The sequence below is a fragment of the Tiliqua scincoides genome, chromosome 11 (genome assembly GCF_035046505.1).
Source record: "Tiliqua scincoides isolate rTilSci1 chromosome 11, rTilSci1.hap2, whole genome shotgun sequence".
Taxonomy (NCBI): domain Eukaryota; kingdom Metazoa; phylum Chordata; class Lepidosauria; order Squamata; family Scincidae; genus Tiliqua; species Tiliqua scincoides.
In genome coordinates this window covers 19,324,430-19,344,204 of record NC_089831.1, presented here as the reverse complement: position 1 = coordinate 19,344,204, position 19,775 = coordinate 19,324,430, and the positions used below count along the sequence as shown (strand labels likewise).

General features: G+C 45.1%; 1 protein-coding gene and 1 long non-coding RNA gene across 3 annotated transcripts in view; one reads left to right on the top strand and one right to left on the bottom strand.

The window, feature by feature from the left end:
* NTM (neurotrimin) overlaps positions 1-19,775 on the bottom strand; it is a 346,259-nt gene that overhangs the window by 253,273 nt on the left and 73,211 nt on the right. The gene's annotated exons all lie outside the window — the stretch shown is intronic.
* Positions 792-7,776, top strand: LOC136662536 (uncharacterized). Its single transcript, XR_010794987.1, has 3 exons — positions 792-843; positions 1,712-1,798; positions 7,100-7,776. It is a non-coding gene; the product is annotated as an uncharacterized lncRNA (long non-coding RNA).

Genomic DNA, 19,775 nt, shown 5'->3' with positions numbered 1-19,775 from the left:
CACTGCCCACCAAATGGAAAGGTTTTCACCAGACCCAGATTTACAGAAGGACATTAACACGCAGGTGAGAAGCAGTTCATTTCTACAGTACATTTTGATTAACAACCCACATGGTTTTGGTGGGTCTCAGGTAGGAATAGGCAGGACTCCCCCTGCAAGATTTCACTCATTTGGCTTCCCTTAAACATTCTCAGATGCTTCACTGTTGGATGATCTGAAACTTATTAGTATATAGTACATTGTGTGAAATCTCAGTGTCAAGGTTAGTCCCAAACAGAGATGTGTGGAAAACACACACACACACACAGAGGGAGAGGGAGAGGGGGGGAGAGGGGAGGAGAGGGAGGGGGAGGGACGGGAGGGGGAGAGAGAGAGGGAGGGGGAGAGGGGGAGAGGGAGGGGGAGGGGGAGAGGGAGGGGGAGAGAGAGGGAGAGGCAGAGGGAGGGGGAGGGGGAGGGGGAGGGGGAGGGGGGAGAGGAGAGGGAGGGGGAGGGAGGGAGATGGGGAGAGGGAGGGGCAGAGGTAGAGGGGGAGAGGGAGGGGGACAGGGAGGGAGGGGAGGGGGACAGGGAGGGGGACGGGGAGAGGGAGAGAGAGAGGGAGGGAGAGGGACAGAGAGAGGGAGGGGGAGAGGGAGAGGGAGAGGGGAGAGGGAGGGAGGGAGATGGAGGGGGAGAGGGAGAGGGAAGGAGGGAGGGGGAGGGAGGGAGGGAGAGGGGGAGGGGGAGAAGGCTCTCTTACTTGTCTTCACTTTCAAAACAACCTGTTATACTTTGCTTTCCTGATTATCCTTCTTTGTGTGACAGGAAATGTTTGCAGAAGGGGAAAAAACAAAAACAAATGTAAGTACATTAAATGCCCTGAGATGAAATATCTTGTCTAAATATGATCAGAGTAATTCTGAATGCATGTGAAGTTATTTAGATTCTAAAGCCTGCCTGGAGCTGCATTGTGGGTTGTGTCTATCAAGGACGGGTTCATCACACAGGCTGCTTCCACGTGCCTCCCCTTTCCTGATTACTACTGCTATGACATGCAATCAGAAACAGAAGTGGGGAAAGAGGTGACCACAGCTGCACTAGACTGAAAAGAAGTCAGCCCTGAAGCTTAGAGATGAAGGTTGCCGTCTGTCATTCCTGAAAATTCTGCTTTGTTGCTGGAAAATTTTCAAAGACGCACAAGGCTCATGCCTAAAAATATCTGTGGTATAAAAAGACATGACAGGGACATTTTGCTTAGCTATATTCAAGGGGCCCACAGCTGCCTGGTCCATGTGCCACATGACACCCTCTATTTGGCAGGCTCTTATTCTGGTAGAAGGGCATCCAAAATGCCCTTCTCTTGCCCACAGTTGGGAAGAGACCAAAATTCATGATGTCACTACAACTAAGGGCACAATCCTAACCAGGTCTACTCAGAAGAAAGTCCTATTTTGTTCAATGGGGTTTACTCTCAGGAAAGTGTGGTCAGGATTGCAACCTAATTCACTTACTGGTTGTGAGATTCACAGTTAAAAACATTTCACCTGGAGTGGCTAGTTTGTGAGAGTATACAAGTTCATGAGAGCAAACACTGATACATGTTGAGTATCCCTTCTCCGGACTGCTTGGGATGGGAAGGTTGGATTTCAGATTTATCTGAACTTTGGAATAATTGCATAAATATAATGAGAAATGCTTCATCTTGCTCTTTTCACTGTTAACCATACAGGTGTCTGCTGGCCTCTTGGATATTTTTCAACAGTGTCTGCACAGGTACACACCACAGAGGAGAGAACTGACAGCCTGTGCTTGTACTGTAAGTGGGAATGAGCACACACAGTGCAGACCTTCTAGTGTTTACACTACAGAAAACAAGGAGGAAAAGGTCCAGAGTTTGGATGTCTTGATAAGGGGTAATCTACCTGTACTAGCCTGTGGCAGGGACTGGATTCATGCATAGGTTTCAGAGTTGATGTAGCACCATAGGTAGAGTTATCTAGCTGGAAACTCTTGGGCAGGTTACATCAAATCTTACTGGGTTTTCAGAATGCACATTCAGTGCTTAAATTATGGGGGTAGAGACACTTAGTACAACTCTAACCCCCAACTATCCCCAAATCAAGCCAAATCATGCTCCTTTTCTAAACACACTAGCTAAGGGAGCACCACAAAGGCGGACGGGACAGTACCTAACACTGAAGCAAAGTTTGGAAACTACTGTTCTACAACACATTCAAATTCTGGTTAATTCAGCATTACTTGCACAAAAGAGATGAGCACAGGTTTGCATGCAGAGAAGACATCTCCGCACACTATAAGCAAATCCAATATGTACTTGTTAACCCATAAATATCTACAGGGACATTTGTTTTTTTAATCCAATCACAAGGAATCCCCATTAAGGTAAAGGCATGTGAAACGTTCCAGAATGGCCTTTACAAACTGTATTATTAACTTCCATTCTCTGCTGATACATCACAGAAGGAACAGAAACCTAAATGATGACCAGTTTGAGCAAACCATCCATCCTGGAAATGAAACATCAAATAGACCTTTCTGTTAACAGATCACATTGCAAGAGATCAGGAAAAGAATACAGAGGGGGGAAAAAATATTACCCACAGAGAAGCACATGAGGATGGTTAAAGAAGAAGTTATTCTTTTCTTTGCTAAGACTCACAATCAAACAATTTTTTCAAATAGTGAAATGGTGCTGATATATATGAGACTAAGAAATTCAAGGAAATTAAACAGGATTGGATTTGCCTTTTTTTCATCCAAGAGGAAGGCATCCCTTTATCACACTTTCTAAAATATATACCCTCCAGCCATAGTGTCACCACAGCAGATGAGATTCTGGACCTCCAGACTGACAGTGTTTGCATACTGTCACTTTGAGCAATGGAGAGACACCTCTTGAATTAGAAGTGGCATATCACAGTGCATTCAATAACTGTGCTATATAAGACCATTCCGAACCCATCAAGCAATGTGCAGGAAAACCAGAAATGTGCTCCGATCCTGAAACTGAGCAATTTTTAGCATGGAGGAGTTCTACGGAGGGGGCTGCGGGTCTCTCGGACAAGGCCAGTGGCATCCCCGCTCGGGGGGAAAACCCCTGGGCCTCCACGGTGCTGCAATCACTGTGTCACTGTCAAGACACACATTACTGGGCCACTGCCCTTAAAGGGAAATGGCTCTGTTTTGGTTCCCAATGGTGGGTTGCAACCCACCAGTTTGAGAACCACTGCCCTATACAGATATGACAATGCCATCCTAATGGTCATGAAGTGACATTTGATTGGCTGGAACCACCCCTTTATAAACTGCAGGCAGGCCTAAAGATCCCCTAACCAGGCAAAGAATGGTACTGAACAATTAGGGGTAGTAACAGCATCTAATACATTGGGGGAAAGACATTTGTTCACCTATATAGTGTAGAGCTATAGGTCCAGAGTGAAAAAGAAAGTGACCCAGCTCCTTGAATTAAGATAGGACACTCTGAACTGCTAAAACTGGCATCCTCAAAGTGATTAGACTGCATGAGCTGCCTGACCCAGAGCAAAACACTTGGGAATGTGCTAACCAATAAACTCTGCTGAACAAATATGCCTTTGCAAGGGGGGATGGGAGGCTTTGTGTTGTTTTTTTTCTAAAGCTCAAGTAGTAAAAACACGCACAAAGAAATGCAATTTCTGGCTATATGGGCCCCATCTGTTTCTTTACCCGTCATCTATTCCATCAATTAATGCATCTTTCTTAGTCTGATTCCATAAAGCTGTGAAAGCAAAGTCTTATCCTTGAACCATTCCCCTCCCATTTCCCATCTGCTTCCCCCAAACATCAATAATGGTTTTGTTGTTCTTCTGAAAACTCCAAGTTTGCTAAGAGAGATGAAATCTGCTGCTTCATTGCTTGGACATAATTAATAATCACAATAATAGCTGCACTTGCATGGAGCTTCTCCATCTGTGACCGTCCTAAGTGTTTTATGGATATTTTCACAAAGATAAAACTCAGAGTTAATTTGGGAGTAAATTGGAGTTCAAAAAGTAAGCAATGGGGGTGGGTCCTTCAAAAGGCCAATACCAAATCCAAGACTCTGGACCCTCTGGATCTCAGCCCACAGTTACAGTCTCCTAAAATGCCTGAAGCAAGACCCACATTATTACCCAACCCTTCATTATCTCTACAGCATAGTCCTTCACATTGGCAACATATTCTCCATAATAGAAACAAATAAATGCTATAAAAAAACTGGTTTTAGAAGCAGGCTACCTCAGAATGCCAGGTGCAAGGGAGGGCACCAGGATGCAGGTCTCTTGTTATCTGGTGTGCTCCTTAGGGCATTTGGTGGGCTGCTGTGAGATACAGGAAGCTGGACTAGATGGGCCTATGGCCTGATCCAGTGGGGCTGTTCTTATGTTCTTAACTACAATTCCCAGGAAGCCTTGCAGGTCTCTTGTTGTCTTGTGTGCTCCCTAAGTCATCTGGTGGGCCACTGTGAGATACAGGAAGCTGGACTAGATGGGCCTATGGCCTGATTCAGTGAGGCTGTTCTTATGTTCTTAACTACAATTCCCAGGAGGCCTTGCAGGTCTCTTGTTATCTGGTGTGCTCCCTGGGGCATTTGGTGGGCCGCTGTGAGATACAGGAAGCTGGACTAGATGGGCCTACGGCCTGAGCCTGCAGGGTTCTTCTTAACTGCACTCATGTTTACCCAAAAGTTCTGTGCAGGAATTTTGAAATTTCTTACTGGAGCCTCCTGGAGAAATACGAGAACAGTTCTGTGTTCTAAATGGACAAACCAGTATCTTGGTACCACTTGCTTCTCATGTTGCGTGGAGCTTGTGAGGTTTGGGGCCCAATTCCATCCAACTTTCCAGCACCAACGCAGTTACAATGTGGTCCCAAGTTAGGGAACAAATGAACCCTTGCATTGAGGAGCCCTCCATGACTGTCCTTCCCCTTGCAGAATGAAGTGCATACCCTGTGGATACAGCTGTAACCCACAGGAAAGTTGAATAGGATCAGGCCCTTCATCATCAGCGCCAAATTTGCTGTGCAAGTGAGGTGCAGTTGCCCATGGGATTTTGGAGCAGGCAAAACTCCATGAAAGTCAGACTGACAGAGTGGGGCAATTGCTCTGATAATAAGAAATGTGGACTTCTCCTTGGCTTTTGGATCTGTTGCCATCAGTATCACAACTACAATCACATTATGGGTCTGGGAGGTGCTCTACTGGCAGGTAAAAAACATGTGCACATGAGTGTTCCCTGCAGGAATCAACACAAAAAGAAAAAAAAATGAACCATCAGGCAACAGAGGCACACACAGCTTGCACTACAACCAAAGCGTTTAATATATAACCCAACATCTTTTTCTATTAGCGTGATTGTGTTTTACTTCTTTAATTTTATTTTAAGTTAGATTAGCAACTCCGTGGGCAAGCCCTGGGTTTCCAAATAAATGCCAAGAAGAACTGTTTGTTCTCTTCAAATCTGTTGTGATGCACATTTGAACTTTATTAGCTACAAATAACAGTAATTTATTACAGCTGTTTAAAATTTAATGTCACTGCTTCATCGCTGTTAACTTGGGCTATTTATAACCAGCATAAGTTTTGCTGTTTGTCACAATTTTGATCAATTAATGCTTTAAGTTATTCGGCCATTATTTGACAATTGGCCAAAGATTGTTCTGTTTGCTTTTTACTGATCAAATTGCCGGCTCTGGTATTGCAATACATCACCTTAACAACAAAACATTCCACAACATTTGAAAAATGCTCTTGCAGAGATGGACAGATCACTAACCCACAACCATCAACCAAGATATCACTTGTAAGGAGATGAGTGAGGTACTAATTGAACAGAAATGATTTGTGACATTATCGCTTTTTACAACTAGATTGTTTGAGCTACAGAATCAAGATGACATCATTCTAGTAAAATTAAGATCATTCTAATAGGGTATAGGCAATGCCATGGAATATAATTTGCCAACACATTAGGCTCATATAAATGTCATATTGATGTTCTGCAAGATGGCAAAAAAAAAGTCTCTAAGAACATTTTCTTAAAATAAACTTTTAAAGAATATATTGATTTGTATTTAAATATTCTATTATTCTGATAAAATCAAGGTGGCTTACACTTAAAAAAATAACATCAAACCAGGAAAACACAGCCCCATTTAACACAATAGAACAGGGCTTCCCAAAGCATGGGTTGTAACCCACTTGTGGGTCATGAGTCCATGCTATGTGGGTCATGATCTGGCCCCTCCCGCCCACTCGTGCCTCTGGATGGATCCAAATCAGAGCCATTCCAGAAGCAGTAGGAGACACCAGAAACCCACTCCGTTTGCCAGAATGGAACACAGAAGCATCCAGAAGTCACTTCTGGTCAAGCCAGAAGTGACTTCCAAAACCTGGAAGTGATTTCCGGATTCTTCTGAAGGCCATTCTGAAACCTACAAAAATCAACAGAGTGGGTCACTGGCCTGGAAGATGCCTCCAGGGCTTTGCAAGAAGGAGCAGCATGTTGCAAACCACCAGGGACGCTGAGGTGGGTCATGGCACTGGAAGGTTTGGGAATCGCTGCAGTAGAGGATTAAGGGCCCAGTCCTATCCAACCTTTCATCACTGATACATCCATCAGTTGAGGCTCCCTCTCTTGAGACTTTTCGGCGAGGCCTGAAGACCCTTCTGTTTAAACAAACCTTCTGAGTTCATGGCCTTTTTAACATCTTTTCTACATCTTTTAGTATTTTTTACAGGCCTGATTCCTTTATGATCTGCTGCTCTATGCTCTTTTTACCTGACTTTTTATCTGAATACTGTTTTTATTATATCTGTCAATGTGTTAATATGCTTTTATCTGTTTGTTAAATTATGTTTTAATCTGCTTTTAACCTGTTGTAAACCACCTTGGGTCCCTTGAGAAGGGTGGGGTATAAATAAAGTTGTTGTTGTTATTGTTGTTGTTGTTGTTGTCGTCATCATCATCATCATCATCATCATCCATACCAACAGGGCATGCACTGCATCCTAGGGTGGTGAGGTCAGCCACAAAGGCTTTCTCAAGGTAAGATAATGTTTGTTCTCTTACTCTAGGACTTCATTGTGGCTGCAACAGCCCTGGAAAAATGGAGAGGATTGGGCCCTAAACTACTACTCATAGAAACAAGTCATTCCGTAGGACTCAACCACTCTGCTTGCATTGACTGAGTTGCTCAGAATCTGAGAGCCACACTACAGGCAAAAGAACCAAGGGGTTCAACCAAGGGGTTCAACCAAGCTGTTGAAAAGTCTTTGAAGGGCCCCAGCAGAGAAAAGAAAGAAGAAGGAGCGGTCTGGAAAAATGAGGGTAAAAGGTAGAACCCAGAGGAAGGTCTTTGGAAAAGAAGGAACGTCTGGGAGACAATGGATGGAGAAGAGAGGCACACACGTCCAGGCACTGCAGAAGGAAAAGAGGCTGTCTGCAGGTTGATTTGAAATAGTCAGTCAAATCTTTGGCTGAAGGCCTCTTGTTACTTATAATGCTGAACCACCAGCAAGAAAACATTATTCAGGACGTTAAGAGCAATCCCGTCTTAGAACTAATGACACTGGAGCTAAGCCTATATCTCTCCTAGCAAAACACATGGAATTAGAATAATGTTGCTCTTGAGCCAGAGAGCCTTTCCATCTGAGGAAGAGGTGAGGATGGAAGTTACACTGAGGATTTAAAGCCTGGCGCGCCCAGACAACTGCCTGCAGTTGAGAATCTTTCACAAACTATTAACACTTTCCATTTCCACCTGCGTGTGCTTCCGTGGTTATGAAGCTGTTCCCCTTCTCAACTCCCCACCCTCCCACCCCTCTATAATATTTAGTCTACGGCTCTGCTTATTTACATAGTTAATTTTGGTTCTGTTTGCAAACACAAATTAGTTTTGTGCAATTACTTTCTGCACGGACATGGAGTTTCTCCGCTTCGGTGGTTCTAACAGCATTGAAAATGACTACCGACGACCATATGGCTCTCTACATATAATCACAATATTACCTGTACATATTAGTTACATAAGAGCTACCTTATAATTAGAGCACTGCCGGGGGGGGGGGAGAAAAAAAGTTCAAATCAGATGTGAAAGAAGAAACGAAGAAAGAATAACAAATCAGGAAGCTATTAACGTAATTCAAGCACACAATGAATTAAAATAATGCATACACAAACACACAAATCACAGAACCACATGGCTGAAAGGCACATGGAGATTCTTCCATGGTTTTAATCCAACCAAACACAAATATACAGATCCCAGTCCCTATAGATCAATAAGCCATTTCTGCCCAACGTAGCATATAGGCAACATGGATAAAATGTGTACCCCTGTGGGTTAGGCAGGAAAGGGTTAACCTCAAAATTCAGATTACAGCAATGGTTCTCAAACATTTTTGCACCAGGACCCACTTTTTAGAATGACAATCTGTTGGGACCCACCAGAAGTGATGTCATTAACTTGGAAGTGATGTCATGGCCAGAAGTAACATTATCAAGCAGGAAAATTTTTAACATCCCCATAGGACAAAATCAAATTAGGCCGCAAACCTATGCAACTTTCCAGCACCAAGATAAGGGCAAATCAACTCCAAGGTAAGGGAACAAACAGTGCTTTACCTTGAGGAGGCCTCCATGACTGCCCCCAACTGCACGATGAAGCACATGCCCCACTGGCACAGCTATGCCAGTGCTGGAAAATTGGTTAGGATTGTGCGCTTAATTAATTAAGTAAAGAACCCTCCTAACCCTCCCACGCAATTGCTGATATTTTTTTTTTTTTAAATCCCCAAACATTCCAAAGGCTGCAATCCTATCCACACCTACCTGGGCATAAGCCCCACTAACTATCTTTGTTAAAAGCACATCCATAGTATCCTGTTAAAAGTAGTTCTATAATATTTCCCCAAATGCAATCACATACCATGGTAGCATCAAGTCCAACAGATTAAAAATAAAATGCCCTTTGAAATGAATGGGGACGCACCTGACATTGGCTCACAACCCACCTAGTGGGTCCCAAACCTCAGTCTGAGAAACATTGGATTACAAAATATGAAAGCTTGAGGAACTCCCCCTCCAATGAAAAGCAAGTCATTTGCTTTTGAAGGGAGAGGGAAGTTTACTTCCTTGCAATAGAAGGGAGGGAACTGCTTGCCATCCATTTTCTCCCCCACCTCAATAGTGTCTCTTCCGTAGGTAGTAGGAATTTGGAGATGCTTTCTCAGGCAGTGCTTAGTTCACTATTCACACCTTCCCTCTGCTCATACCAGCCCTTGTTTCTGGCAGATCACTATTTCAGACCCTTTACCACAATGTGCAGTGTGAGAAGAGTAGATACAACATCCTGAACCAGAAGTTGCCAGACCAGCTCTCCTTTAGAACACAGAAACGTGTGCCTCCCTGTCTGACCGGCTCTCTCAAGAAACACAAGCGCTAAAGTTCCTGCTGACATTGCAATGCAGACAGGAGAAGCTAACAAGGTGTGGTAACAAGGACCAAGCACCCAGGGACACCGAGATCTCAGAGACAGCAGGAGCTAGTACTGCTGACAAAAGGGTGGTGGTGATTCTCACAGAAGTTCGTGTACCTGCACATACTCGGAGTAGGGGGGAATCTGCTGAAAATACAGAGGCTGAAGTTCAGCTTAGCACTAAAATGAACAATGAGTTGGCAAGACCTTTCTGTTGGAGACACAACTTTAGATAGTCAAAGAAAGTGGCACAAAATCAGAAAGATATTGCCACTCAAAGGAAATGGAGTTTTGGCAATAGCTTGCCATAAAACGAGCCACAGATTGATTTACCACTGCAATTCCACAAGGTGATTTCAACATCTTCCAGCAATTCCACAAGGTGGTTTCAACATAATTTGAAGCAGTCTTCAAATTAACCAAATCCAGTGGCATCAGCTTGAAGGAACTGTGAAAATGATCTCCCCCCACTGCTAGCAAGACAGTTTTTATTTATATTGCACATTTTCATATCCAGGACCTCTCCAAGAGCTTCACACAAATATTAATTACAAAGCCCTGGGAGGTAAATTATAAATATCAGTTCTTGCAGATTTAAAGGGGGGGGGGGTTTGTGGTAGCACAAGGCAATCATAAGGACAACATCAAAGCAGCCAACAGAGAGCGGAAGGAAGGACTACTCATGTCAAAGTATTTAACAGCAATGGACTCCAGAAGATGAGTGCAAACAGAGAATTCCCAATCTTATCAACACTTTCTCTAGCAGATCTTAACAAAACTTCCTACAACCCTATATTTCTGTCACTCTCATTTTAACAGATGGACGATGTCAGATGCAAGGGAGGGCACCAGGATGCAGGTTTCTTGTTATCAGGTGTGCTCCCTGGGGCATTTGGTAGCCCGCTGTGAGATACAGGAAGCTGGACTAGATGGGCCTATGGCCTGATCCAGTGGGGCTGTTCTTATGTTCTTAAACTACAATTCCCAGGAGGCCTTGCAGGTCTCTTGTTATCTGGTGTGCTCCCTGGGGCATTTGGTAGCCCGCTGTGAGACACAGAAAGCTAGACTAGATGGGCCTATGGTCTGATCCAGTGGGGTTGTTCTTATGTTCATAGATGGAAAGATGAAGCTGAAGCAATTGTCCAGCTCGACGAAGAAGCTCACTGAAGAGCAGAGGCACGGAACTATCTTTCTTGACTCTGACTCTAACATCACATTTCAAGCCTCCTTTATAGTGAGCAATTTCCTTGTCCCCAAGTAAGTGAGATCCATCAGTGTGGCAAACCACAGAGTGCGCTGCCTCCAAAGGGGAGAACCAAAGTCGGAGCTGGAACCAGATCCAGCTCAGAATACGGTTTGATGTTGCAGCAGTACAACAATATCATGAATTTCATCCACTTGACTTTCATCACTTTGCTCTTTCAGTCATTTTCAATTATAATCACATTTTGGGGGAAGGAGGTCTGGACTAGAGGACAGGAGGTCTGGTCTACAGGGTATAGCAGCCATTAAGCCCAAATATAACGTCCAAAGGTTGCTAGTTCGAGATCACCGGAAGCGGCTGTGAGCGGAGCGCCCTTGAGAAGCAACTGACAAGCTGAGCTATTCCATGCACTCTTTGCTGCCCTTTGGTGAGAGAGAAGGAGCTGTTTGTCAGTCAGCATGGGAGACAACCGTGGCCAGAACCGATACTAGACTGTGAAAGAACCATCTGGAATGTTGTTTGTTCTTGAAAGATCAGAACTTCTTTGCTATTGCAAACCCCCCCTTAGGGGTTTAGAGAAAGCCTGCCTATGTGAACCACCTTGGAATAAAGTCAAAGGAATAATCCAATGACCAAGAAAGATGGTATGCAAATACCGGTTATTATTATTCTTATTTTAATTTTTGTCCACATGCTTTCCTCTTGTGTCCAATTTAACCCAAAGTTTCACAAGGTTTGCTGAGGTTTTATGTTTATTTTTTATTTATTTCTGTTTTGCACACTTTTGCATGTGTTATATCAGGGGTGCCCAAACCCCCTCCCTGGGGCCACTTGCAGCCCTCAAGGCTTCTCAATGCAGCCCTCAGGGAGCCCTCAATCTCTGATGAGCCTCTGGCCCTCCAGAGATTTGTTGGAGTCCGCAGTGGCCCTACACAACTGCTCTCAGCATGAGGGCAACTGTTTGACCTCTCACGTGAGCTGTGGGATGAGGGCTTCCTCCGCTGCTTGCTGTTTCACGTCTGTAATGCAGTAGCGGCAGCGAAGGAAAGGCCAGCCTTGCTTTGTGCAAGGCCTTTTATAGGCCTTGAGCTATTGCAAGACCTTCATTCATTCATATAAGTTCATCTTTTATTCATTTATGTAAACGTATGTAAATTAATTCTTTCCCCCCCCCCCGGCCCCTGACACAGTGTCAGAGAGATGATGTGGCCCTCCTGCCAAAAACTTTGGACACCCCTGTGTTATATAGTTAGTTATTTACATTTGTCACTTGCCAAAATAAATGTGCAAGCTAAACAAGGCTATGCTTTGACATTCATCTGTTTTTGGACTTGCATCCACATTCTGGTCTCTGAGCAAGGTACTGCTGTAGTTAAGAGTGTTGAAGCACATATGACCTCTGAAATGTTCTTAGCCCCAACTAAGTTTTTCTGCAGGCCAATTTTCCCTTTGACTGCTTCAGAACCTTCCACCCAAGAGGATAAAACTGCTCCCTTGGCTAGATATGCCAAAAAAAAGAAGCACACAGCCCATAAATAAAATGACAAAGGAGTTCCACACCCTACTTAAGTAGCCATTTAAAGCCTGGTAAAGCACAGTGTTAAACCCAATGCACTGAGTAAGTAGAAGCTGCTGGAAGTAATGACTTAAGTACCTCCACAGTGGTGTCCAAAAGGAGTCAGCCCGCAATACTTGTGAACATTCTGTCAACCACAGAAGAGCTGAACGGCAAGGCCAGAATACAGGTGAATTGCAGCAATCAAGAGGAGGCACTACAAAAGCCTGGATCGAAGGCTCCAGGCGCGCAGCACTTGAAAAAGCAGACACAATTCCTGCAATGTTCTTTTAGGTGATGAAAGGAGGCATTTTACAACAGATCTCCTTAGAATCTGCACGAGTATAAAAGGGGGGAGATGCACAGACAAAGACTGATCCCTCTTTGGACTGACAAGCTCCTGATGCCCACTGGAGGCAAAGAAGTTTAAGCTTTTTTTTTTTTCTTTGCTTATTATTAAAAAAAGGGAACTTCAGAATAATAGGAAAATTATTTCCCCATTCCTATGGGTCACTCCGAATAGACCCCTGTGTTTTCACGTTGATTTAATTGAAAGGAATAGGTCAGCGGGAGCTTGCTTGGTAATATTTCTGATTTCAGGGTCTGGATACGTTTCACAAGTGTGATAAGTCCCTGTACTTCACTCAGTTGTTCCATGGCAATTACACATGATGAATGTGGCTCTGGCCACAACCCTAAGCAACTTTCCAGCACTGAGGTAAGGGCAATGCAACTCCGAGATAAGGGAACAAAGATTGCCTTACCTTGAGGAGGTGTCCGTGATTGCCCTCTCCCAACTGCAGGATGCAGCACATCCCCCACTGGCACAGCTATGCCAGTGCTGGAAAGTTGGTTAGGGTTGTGCTCTCCTTCTCATAGGACAGTTGGCTCAGGTGGGAGAGGGGACGCTATGGATCCTCCTCTCCTAAATAGGCCAAAGGAGAATGAGTGGAAGTGTTACTCAGTAGGAGGGTTAACCCAGAGAAGACTGCAAGAGCTAAACTGTATCTGGACAAAAGATGAAAAGGAAAACATGCAAAAAGATTAAGGGCCCAATCCTATCCAAATTTTCCAATATCAATGTAGCCGTGGCAATGGGGTATGTGCTGCATCCTGCGGTGTTTGGGCAGTTATAGTGGTCTATAACTGTAGTAACCCCTGGGGGCTAAGAATAGGCCCTCAGATTGGCTGTACTTGTCGTAAGAGGCGACTAAACAGCCACCGGGTAGATGGGACTTGTCAGCCTGGGAAGGCAGCTCATCTGAGAGAAGGAAAACTCTGATCCCAAACCTCCACTGCCTTGTGGCTACATCCAGTTCTGGAAAAGGCTTCAGGAGTCAACCTCGAGGCAAAATCCAGAGCCGGAGTCCCTGAGGCAATTCGTGGCTGAACACAGTCACATTCGGGCAACTCCTGCGACGCCGCTGGAACCAACCGTATTGGCCTCTGCCTTTCCATTGGACCATTTCAGCGATGTGGAGAGGGGGGATTTGCTGCATGGATAACAGCCTATCCTCCATACCTACTTTACCCAGGCTTCGCGCACTGGAGAGGACACTCTGTTCCAGAACCACCATTCAGAGCGCGACACCCTAGTCTTCCGAGACTGAAGGATACCAACTGAAGTGGTCTCCTCAAGGTGAGAGAATGCTGGTTCCCTTGCCTCGGAGCTGCACTGTGGCTGTATTGGTGCTGGAAGTTGGATAGGATTTGGACCTAAGACAAGCAGAGCTGGCTTCAAGCCAACTGCACGAATTGATCCCAGGTAGACCCCTTGCCTAAGGGGGCCCCGAGCTAGTCCTGTCAATAACAACAAATTGCAACGGGCACCTAACACCACATTGCAGGTTTTGTTTATTTACTTGAACACTCACATGCCTGCAGTTCTATACTAAAATGTGATCCATTTCGTCCATTCACTCACATGCACTTTCTAAGCACACATTGTGATAGCTTTCCATTCTACCATCGAGAGATAAAGACTATAACAAATTTCATTTATAATTCTAAGGGCACAATCCTAACTCCTTATGTTGATGCTTTCCAGCACTGACATAAGGGCAATGCAGCTCCGAGGTAAGGGAACAAACATTCCCTTACTTTGAGGAGGCCGCCGTGAGTGACTCCCAACTGCAGGATGCAGCACATGTTCCATTGGCACTGCTGTGCCAGTGCTGGAAAGCACTGAGATAAGGGGTTAGGATTGCGCCCTAAAATTCTACAGACCTTGGCTGTGAACCTGGGGCCCTACAAAAAAAAAATGTTTCCTTTAGCACCCAAGAACTTTGGCCCTGAAGACAAGTGGCATTTTTCCACTTACACCAGTTCCACTTACACCCTTGAAACAATAGGTTTTCAAAGGCCACTTTCACAAGCAATACTTATGAAATGGGCTGGCATTTCTTCTGTGCCTATGATGTGAGTGTCACACCTCCCCTGGCTGCAGGATCTCTTCAGAGAAAGCCTTCAGAACCAGTACTGCTCCTCTTCCTATCCCACATGGGCAAGATTCATCTTGTTGGCATCCTTCAGTCTCGGAAGACTATGGTGTCACGCTCTGAATGGTGGCTCTGGAACAGAGTGTCCTCTCCAGTGCACGAAGCCTGAGTAAAGTAGGTATGGAGGATAAGCTGTTTCCCATGCAGCAAATTCCCCCTCTCCATGTTGCTGAAATGGTCCAATGGAAAGGCAGAGGCCAATACGGTTGGTTCCAGCGGCGTCACAGGGAGTTGCCAGAACGTGACTGTGTTCAGCCATGAATTGCCACAGGGCCTCCAGCTCCGGATTTTGCCTCGAGGTTGACTCCTGAAGCCTTTTCCAGAACTGGATGTAGCCACAAGGCAGTGGAGGTTTGGGATCAGAGTTTTCCTTCTCTCAGATGAGCTGCCTTCCCAGGCTTACGAGTCCCATCTACCCGGTGGCTGTTTAGTCGCCTCTTAGGACAAGTACAGCCAAACTGAGGGCCTATTCTTATCCCCAGCCCCCAGGGGATAGATTCATATGTGGGCAAGATTCATATGTGCATACTTAAAGCAAGAAAGGCTGAAAGATTTGATCAGTGCCACTTGTGAAAACACAGTACAAAACAGGCAGCAGCCAGATCAGGAGAAAATTGTTTCCATGTGGTGTATAGGAGGAGAAAATGGAAAGCTACTTAACATGTTGCTCGGTGCGCACACTAGGTGACGGTCTCTGCAAGTCACTTGCTTCTTTTTCTTTCAATGAAAAGGAGGTACAATGCAAGTCAAATCTGTAACATGTTGTTGGCTCTGACCCCATGACCTGCAAAACCTTAGAATCAGTGGGTGGTTCCAGCATCTGTAGTAAATATAAAAGGGTTAATCTAAATGTTACTTTCAGCACTTGGCAGGCTGAACACAGGTCACCGTTCTGGACAACTGGAAGACACAGAACAGGTGGGGAACAGCCAGAAGATGCTTGTGCATTGCGAGTAATCCATTTAAACATCCAGCACATCACTGCATGCAGACCAGAAGCACAGAGAATGTCAGGGAAAAGAAGTGGCTCCTGAGATCCATTCCCAAGCCCAGAAGGAATGCAAACCCAGCTCACAGAGCTACGTGCTGGCCGGAAATGAAAGCATCCACCATTCAGCAGTTCTTTTGTTAGGAAAGGAATGGGGGCTTCTCCTTGGCTTGAGGCTAGAAAACAGTAGCTACCTTTCCCAGCCAGGACAAGAAAAATCAAGTGAGGATCAACTGCTATGACATCAGAGTAACTGTTGCTATTTCTATACTGGAAAAGCCTTCTTGCATTTATCTTCCAACTTCATTCAGGATGAAGCGTGTCAATCTTATGTGCAATGAAGTATATTGTCATGGGATCAATGTCACCTGCTTTGAAAGTATCTCTACTTTGCTGGGCACTTATCTAGCAGCTGGAAATCGTTATCCTCTGATAACTTCCCACTCACCACTGATACCATCACTTCCTAAAAGCAAGGACAGCAGCCTTTTGACACAATACTGACTATATTTGAGGACTGTACTGATATATAGATACACTATATCTATCTATCTATCTATCTATCTATCTATCTATCTATCTATCTATCTATCTATCTATCTATCTATCTATCTATCTATCTATCTATCCATCCCTCCCTCCCTCCCTCCCTCCCTCCCTCCCTCCTTCTTTCCTTCCTTCCTTCCATATCTATCTATCTATCTATCTATCTATCTATCTATCTATCTATCTATCTATCTATCTATCTATCTATCTATCTATCGCAGGGGTGTCCAAACTTTTTGGCAGGAGGACCACATCATCTCTCTGACACTATGTCGGGGGCCGGGAAAAAAAAAATTTACATTTCAAATTTGAATAAATTTACATAAATGAATATATTAGAGGTGGAACTTATATGAATGAATGAAGGTCTTGCAACAGCTCAAGTCCTATAAAAGGCCTTGCACAAAGCAAGGCCAGCCTTTCCTTTGCTGCCGTTGCTGCATCACCGATGTGAAACAGCAAGCAGTGGAGGGAGCCCTCGTCCCACAGCTCACACAAGAGGTCGAACAGTTGGCTGTCGCGCTGAGAGCAGTTGCATCAGGCCAGCACAGGCTCCAGTAAATCTCTGGAGGGCCAGAGGCTCATTGAAGACTGGGGGCTTCCTGAGGGCTGGACTGGGAGTCCTCGAGGTCTGCGAGTGGCTCTAGTACCGGGGTTTGGGTACCCCTGATCTATAGTAGCAGCATTCTAGTTATAGTCCTCCTTCGTCCAAGGATCTCAGAGTGGCACATGTGGCATATACTCTTTTATCCTCACAACAGCCCTGCAAAGTAGCTATATATTATCCTTTTCTTTAAAAAAAAAGTGACCAAGGAACCTCATACAAAATAAAGGTTTCTAAAAACAGTCAAAACACAGTGACAGGCAAATAAACAACAAAGGAACCAGATGAAACACCTTACTAAACAGAAGCATCTCCAAGTGCAGCCTCAACTGCACAGAGATCTCTTGTGGCAGGGAGTTCCACAACCTCAGCACAATAATGGAAGAATACCCTCTTGTGTGTACCTACCAGCGGCAGCTCAAATGCAGGCAGGACATGCAAGAGGGGTCTTCTCAGATTACTTCAAGCAGTGAACAAGCTCATGCAGGTGAAGGCAGCCCTACAACTGCAGTTTGTCCCTTCTGAATGACCAAGGAAGACAAAATAGAGTGCTAGCCAGTAGTAACAAAAAATTATGGAACATCAAAGAGAAGAAATAGACTGTTCACTTTCCACAACCTTTATTTTCATGAGCTTTGCTTGACTGAGTAGGTTCCAGTTCTGTCTACTGCATGAATTTTACGGAATGCCATAAGCACAGTTCTTCCTCTGCATGGCTGGCTGGACCTCTCTGCAAAGTTAAAACTCATCCTGGAGCCAAGTCAGTGCACCTTTTAGAAAGACTATGCTGCCAACCTCATTTCTGCCCTTATTCTCTCCCTCCTGCCTCTGTTAACATGACATGAGCAATGGGCAAGCAGCAAATTCATCTCCCCAGTGCTTCTCCTGGGTTCTTTGGTCTCTGGTCAAACCCTTGAGAGTTCAACTCCATGTCCTGAGCGATGGCTGGTGAGAACCTGTAGGTCTTTTATTGCTATGATTAGTCTCTGGGTAGCTGCTGGCAGGGTTCCCCCTTTTGTATAGATCAAAGCAATCAGAAGAGAGCACAAAACCCTGACTTCCCAAAATGAAATAGGCAGGCAATCAAAGCTATTGGAAAGGACACACCAGGAAGTCAATGAAGAATAGAAATAACATTTACAAAACTGGGTCTCAGCGTGACAGGGGTGCTTTGGCTGCCGTCCCAAGCAGCAGGCATAGTTTTCTTCTTGAAAGAACTTCCTTGCAGCAAAGTAAACAGCTGGCCTGTGTCTGAGGGGGTCTAATGACAGTAATGCTGATGACGATGATGGTGATAATAGCAATAACCATCTCACACTTACGTAGTGCCTTCCATTCAAATGGCTTCCCAAACACTTTTTTTTTTTGCAAACTTTGCTACAACTGGTCTTTGGGAAGCAGCTCTGGGAAGCAGGCCTCAGCTTGTCGAGAACAGGCACCTAGTGCAAACCCCAACCTGCAACATGGGGTCCACCTTCAATAGCCCCTGCACCCATCGCCTCACCCACCCCTTGACCTGGTTTTCGTGGCAACTGGGTCTGGCAGCATCACCTCTGCTCTTGCCCACCGGACAGCACGTGCACAACAAAGGGCTGCAGGATGGACTACCACGGCACAACTTGAGTGCACCCACAACGGAAAAAAGGAGCAGCGCTAGGGCCACTGTGAGATACAGGAAGCTGGACTAGATGGGCCATTGGCCTGATCCAGCGGGGCTATTCTTATGTTCTTATGTGGCATGGCAAGAGTGGGCCTCAGCTTAGAAATCTGGAAAGATGAAGCAAATAGGGGGGGGAAGTACCATGGGAGAGCAGGCGGCTGGGTGAAGGACTGAGAAGGCTCACTGACGACTGGGGTGTTTGACCAAAGCACCCTCTCCAAAGCTGGAGTCTTCAGCTGGATAAACCTTCCCTCGTTAGGGAATTCTCTAATTAGCTTCGAAATTGGAGCAGAGGACAACATGTGAGGCACTGACAATATAGGTTCCATGGGGCACTCAGAACCTGTGATAAAGTTTCAACAAGAAATAAAGATCTTTTCTCTAACTGGGAGCAGCGACACGGGAAGCTGTGCTTTCCTTTTGTTGTTGTTATGTAGCCTCTTTGGATGGTAAACATGGGAGGGAGGGTCACAGCTTGGCATTTGGCATCTACCATGAATCCCCCCCCCCCAAAGTGCCCTGGGAAGAACACTACATGATGCAATATCATTCCTGGGTCAGTATGAGGATGATTGGGGGGGGGGGATGTCCATGATGACTGCTAGAGCTTGCTACTTTGGCTGCTGCTAAAAAGATCAGGAAAAAAACTTAGAAGGCAAGGACAGCCATTATTGCTACCAATACGAGGTAGACCTTCCCCATTTTTTTCTTGGAAGTTGTCAGCCTTCATCAAAAGTTCCCCGAAGCCCCCTATCAATCCCTGCAAAAATGTAACCATGCTTTTGTTGTGATTGCTACCCCCCCTTTTCACAAGGAGCTTATGGAGACAAAAGTTTCAGAAAAGGTTAGGTATACCTCTGAATGCAAATTTTGCAATTTCCAGGAAGTGGCAGTCTGAGGCTTATCACAACTGCGAACACACTAAGAAAACCCCAGGCCATGGCAGCCACCATTGAGTAGATAGCATGGGATTTGCACCACAGAGACAGACGTCCATGGATCACCTTCAGATCCACCTGCTGTTTGCATAGCAAGGGCCAAAGCTGGAAACATGCACAATGTACACAGTATATACAGTCCATTGTACAACGAGAACAAAGCCGTCACGTGGGAATGACAATTGTAGATGAACACCACATCCACTTCGCAGCGGAGGGTTTTTTTTTCCTCCGGGGCCCTCCCGATCTCACCCATCCACCCCAGAGTTTGCTCTTTCAGC